Consider the following 6,000-nt stretch of genomic DNA (forward strand, 5'->3'; position numbering starts at 1 on the left):
GAGCGTGGCTTGGGTTATATGATTTATTGTGACACTTCACGTGATGGTTTGGGATGTGTGTTAATGCAGGATGGTAGAGTAGTGGCTTATGGGTTTCGACAGTTGAAGACTCATGAGTACAACTACCCTACTCATGATCTGGAATTTACGGCCGTTGTTTTTGCTTTGAAGTATTGGAGACACTACTTGTATGGTGAAAGATTCGAGGTGTTCTCGGATCACAAAAGTCTCAAGTACCTTTTCTCTCAAAAGTTCTTGAACAATAGACAAAGGTGATGGGTTGAATTCTTGGAAGATTACAATTTTAACTTACAATATCATCCGGGCAAGGCAAATGTGGTAGCGGATGCCTTAAGACGGAAATCTCGTGGGACTCTGTCCTGTTTGGCTATTCGGAAGTGGAAGACGCTTAAGGATTTAGCAGAGATGGGATTGTATTGTTTTGATGACGATGTTGACAGTAAACCAGCATTCTTGTTTAATCTTGTGGCTTAGCCTACTCTTGTTGTACGAGTGATTGAGTCACAGAGACATGACCCAGATTTAGATGCCATTCACACTTTGATCTCCAGTGGTAAGATAGTGAAAGATTGAGCTTTGCGTGCAGATGGGGGTCTACAGTTCAGGGGTTTGTTGGTGGTTCTCATGGTTTGTCGTGAGGACGTCCTACGAGAGTTTCACACTTCCCACTTTGCAGTTCATCCAGGTGGTACCAAGATGTATCACAATTTGAGACGTTAGTATTGGCGGAACGGGATGAAAAAAGATGTTGCTCAGTTTGTGGCTAAGTGCCTTACCTGTCAGCAGGTGAAGGCTGAGCATTAGAGACAAGTAGGTTTGTTACAACCATTGCCAGAAGCGTAGTGGAAATGGGAGCAGATTGCAATGGATTTTGTGACAGGCCTTCCAAAGTCATGGAGAGGTAATGAGGCCGTATGGGTCATCATTAACAGACTGACCAAGACGGCTCACTTTTTGCCTATTACGACAACAGATGATGCAGAGGCACTTGGTGTACTATATGTCAAGGAGATTGTAAGGTTGCATGGAGTTTCAGTAACCATTGTATCGGACAGGGATGCCAAGTTCACTTCGAAGTTCTGGGAAGGACTTCAAGCAGTGTTATCAGGCAAAAACAAAGCCACGCTCGATACTTGCTTGATAACTGTTGTTTTTGCCAAGTTCACTTTGAAGTCCTGAGTACGACATTCCATCCACAGACGGACGGCCAGTCGGAGCATACTATCCAGATTTTGGAGGATGTGCTTAGGGTATGTGTGCTTGATTTGGGAGGTAGTTGGGAGGATGACCTTCCACTTATTAAGTTTGCCTACAACAACAGTTATGAGGCAAGTATCTAGATAGCTCCATTTGAGGCGTTGTATGACAGACTTTGTAGGTCTCCAGTTTGTTGGACTAAGGTGAGCGAGACAGCCGCCTTGGGACCCGACATTATACTCGAGACCACTGAGAAGATTAAATTGATTAGACATAAATTACTCATAGCTCAGAGTCGACAGAAGAGTTATGCGGATAAACGGAGACGGCCGTTATCTTTTGAGGTGGGAGACCATGTTTTTCTACGGGTTTCTCTACGAAAAGGATTGATGAGATTCGGGAAAAGTGGCAAGTTGTCGCCACAGTTCATCGGACCGTTTGAGATTTTGGACCGTGTAGGAGTGGTTACCTATAGACTTGTTTTGCTACCGCAGATAGACAGGGTTCACAATATTTTTCATGTGTCGATGTTACGGAAGTATGAACCAGATCCATCTCATGTTTTGGATTGGGTTAATATGAATATTGATGAGGATGTCTCCTATGAAGAGGGACCTGTTCAGATCCTTAACACACGACAGAAGGTGTTAAGGAATAAGACGATACCTTTAGTGAAAGTTCTTTGGAGGCACCACGGAATCGAGGAGGTTACTTGGGAGCTTGAGCAGGAGGTTCGCTCCAAGTATCTAGCATTGTTTTCTTCCCCAGGTATGGATCGATTTCGAGGACGAAATCCTTTTAAGTTGGGGAGATTGTGATGTTTCTAATTTTCGGCATTTTTCTTTTTCCGGAGATTTTGAAGTCGCAAGGGCATTTCAGTCTTTTACCGTTTTACGTATTGGACACTACGGGGATTGCCGGTTGTGTCTGAGAGTTGTTTGGGACATTTCATTGAGTCCAGGACTCTTTGAAATGTAAGGGTGATCATTTTTGCATTTTTCAGTTTTTCCAGGCCAGACGGTTCCGTGTGGGATCTGCTACCAAATTGTTGCATCTAGGTATTTTGATTGGGTCCATTTGCACTCCATGCATTTTATTTGAGGTGCTTTATGTGAAATTTATATAGTTGCATATATGTATAATTATGTGATGTAAAAATAAAAGGAAAAAGAAAAAGGTAAAATAAAAAGAAAATAGTGGGACCCACTTTACACATTTAAGTGAGTTAGAGACCACTTTGGGTCTCATTTCTTACTTTCCCCACTGGTTCTCTCTGTCCTTTCTTGGCTTCACTTTTTCTTTTTCTTTTTTGCTTCGAAACTTCAATCCTAGATCTTTCTTTCTATACTTGGTATTTTTAAGTGCCGTTTACGGCAAATTGAAGCCCACAACGAGATCTTTAAGTTGATCGGAGCAATTTGGTGTTTGGTGCACTCTAGGAGAATTGGGATCTAGGGAAAATTGGGGCTTTTCATTGTTTTAGAGGAAGGGGTCTCTAATCCATATTTTTCTTGTCCTTTTGTGAATTATTTCTCCATATTTGTTGTAGAACATGCTTAATTTTAAGTCAATTGTCTTGAGAATGATATATTTGTTGTATTTGGAATCTATACTTGTATGTGTTGATGAAACTATGTGAAAAGTTTGCTTAGATGTTAATTTACATGCCTACGATGTTTGTTAATTTTCTAGAAGTTGCTATGTAGGAGCATGTTAAATTGTATAGTGTAAATTTCTTTTATGCTCATATTATTGGTGAAGTACATGACACGCATTTCATAGCATTGGGCATGAAAGAAAAGAGAAAGTGTTTTAAAATAAAAGTGAAAGGTGATTTTAGGGAGGAATTTTGATAAAGTGTTTTGAGAAAAACCAGTCATCGCGGAGTCACCAATGGGCCGGTGTGTTAGTATAGCCTAGAGGGAACTAGGGAGATTGCCCTAGCGTGGTTAAGCTATCTGGGCCCCAAATGACGCTGCGGAGGTACCAAAGGTCAGGGACAGTAGCCAATCGTTCTATCGCGTCGCTGCGGAGTCACCAAAGGGCGGGTTATATTAACAGTTTGTGAAGTGATGGATGTTTTTTCTGAAAATGGGGAGTGACATGCATGGCATTGCATTCATGGCACGACATTTAATTGTTTTGAACTTGGAATTGATATGTTATTTTTACTCTACTTTGTATGACCCCATTTCCTTTTGATCTATTCATTATTTAGATTCATGGGGCTACAAGAGGTGTGTCTTAGGCACCACTTACTGAGTTTTACGCTCACCCTATTATTTAACATTTTTCAGGACTCAGAAAATAAGTAGTGGACGCCGACTTTCCACAAGCATGAGGATGACTAGGAGTTTATTTTGTATCTTTTGTGTATTTCCCATTTTTGTAAAGTCTCAAACTATAGTAAAGTGTAATTTTTTTTTTTGTTTTGGTTTTTTGTTAACCTTGGACATGTACTTGGACCATAACACTTGATTGCAAGTGTTATAAACTTGGTACTAAGTAAATATTTCTTGATGAATGGTGAAGGAATGTTATATTATAATTCACTAACGATGCCCTTCAAATATGTGTGATACCCCTCGGATCCGAGACACGGGTTGATCAGGCCGAGGCCCAAACCCGAGGGAATATCAAACAATTAAAGTATTTTAAAACGAACACAGATGACAAAAAGAACAATAAAGATAGAATAAAACTGAAAGAAACATTAATTATAAAATCCTCCATGGACAACTGAAAAATAAAAATCCAATCCTCCAAAACTTCAAGGTTACAACTTGGGAATCCACTGATGGACCCCTAACCAAAAGTTCAACTGAAACTGAAAACTGAAAATAGATAATGCTAGAAACATCGAGAGAAGTCCTACGTATTCAGATGAAAGTGAGACTGTCCTCGACAAGCACGATCAAGCTCTAAGGCTGGAACCGTCCTGTACCTGAAAAGAATAATAAAGGAGTGGGTCAGACCCATGAGCAAGTTCTAATCTAACTGCAATCCATACAGTGACCCGATACGCAGATACACCGTAGACACCTCACAATATCTATCTAGTCCATACGTATAAATATATCCACACTAAGGGACATTCACCAGTCTATAATAGGGGTCTCAACCTGAATAGAAGGCAACATGCGAATACGCACCCAAAGGTGGGCATGAGTACCTAGACCTAACAGGGTACACCTCAACCTATTATAACCAGCTACGCATCCTCTGCATATACGCACCCTAACCAACGAGTCTGAGACTCAAGCTCAACTCGTGGTACCATAACCATAAATATAAAGTCCGTCCAAATCCAGGGTATGCAGTTCAACTATTTATTAAACTGTCATACAATAAACCAACTAGTTAGTCATTCAACTTATTCAGTTGATATGACTTAACTACCATCCGTTAATCCAGGAAGTCATCCAACTTGTTTACAGCTGATCTGACTTAGTCACAATTAGGATTCGATATCTTCCAATCCATTCCATTAATCCATTAGGTTAGGTTTATGCGTTTTGAGCTAAACCATCCCTAGTATGTCACCGTCCCATACCGGTACATACCATCCTCCATATCCATGTAAATTACAACATATATTACAGTTCAATAATTTACAGACCAAAAACTACCATCCAAACAATTGCAGAAAAATATTTAAAGCTTCAGCAATTTAAATCCAAGCATTTAACCATATAGTTGCAGGAGACGATTTAACAAATCAACAACTAACATCCAGAGCATGCATAGACCAAATTTAATATGTCAGGGACTCCATCATGCATGTGAATAGGTTAAATAATCCTATTATTAACCAATAAATTGCTAAAACAATTCAGAAGATTGTTTAAATATTTCAGCAACTAGCCTCCTAAGCATGCATAGATCAAAATTAATAATTAAATGAGCTTACCATGCACTTGAATGCATTCTAAAACAAGTTTTATAAACACATTATGTTCCATCAAATTGCTGAATTTTAATTCAACAATTAATTCAACTTCCATTTGTTAAGTGCCTTAATTTTTACACTGTTTGTCCCGACAACTTAGAATTAAACTTTACTCAATTTAGGGTCTTAATAACACTCAAAATTCATTCCTTGATCCCTCTGTAAAGTTCCAAATTCATTCCAACAGTCTCCATGCTCCAACAGTGAACATAGTATGTAGAAAATTAAAAAAAATCGTAAAATAAACCAAAAATACCAAGGGAGCCTGCTCCAGAATTTGGAGCAGGCTCTTTTCCAGCCTAGAGCCGGCTCTAGGACTCCCTAGAGCCGGCTCCACTTTGTTGTGGGAGCCGGCTCCCACTTCCATGGAGCCGGCTCTCACTTCCTCTGAGAGCCTTCGTCCCCGGTGCGTCGTTTCAGCTCTTGTGCTCCTTCTCTGGCTTATTCCTAACCCTCTGTTAGTCTCTGAACTAATCTTAGGACTCGTAATTTAGTCTAGAAGCATTCCCCAAGATTGTTTACAATAGTTTTGAAAGCAATTACAGAGTTTAATTAGTCCATTTAAACTAGCGTTGTTGAAGAACGACACTGAAACTAAATTGCAAGATCAGTTTTATCCCAACCCCTCTGTTCTTTCTCCAATTTAAATTTGAAGTCTTAATTTACGTCTAGTATCCAGTCAGACCTTGATTGATTTCAGTAAGATTCAAAATAAAAATTAGAACAGTGGGACGTTATGCCAAAACAGAGTCAAGAAAACATATGCGCTATAATTATTTTGTAAATAAATTTTGCACAGATAAAACGATCAAGCAAATCATATATCAAACATG

Source organism: Cornus florida, unplaced genomic scaffold (assembly GCF_030987335.1).
Source record: "Cornus florida cultivar Cherokee Brave unplaced genomic scaffold, ASM3098733v1 CherokeeBrave_3.0.0_Hap2_Chr01, whole genome shotgun sequence".
Lineage (NCBI taxonomy): Eukaryota > Viridiplantae > Streptophyta > Magnoliopsida > Cornales > Cornaceae > Cornus > Cornus florida.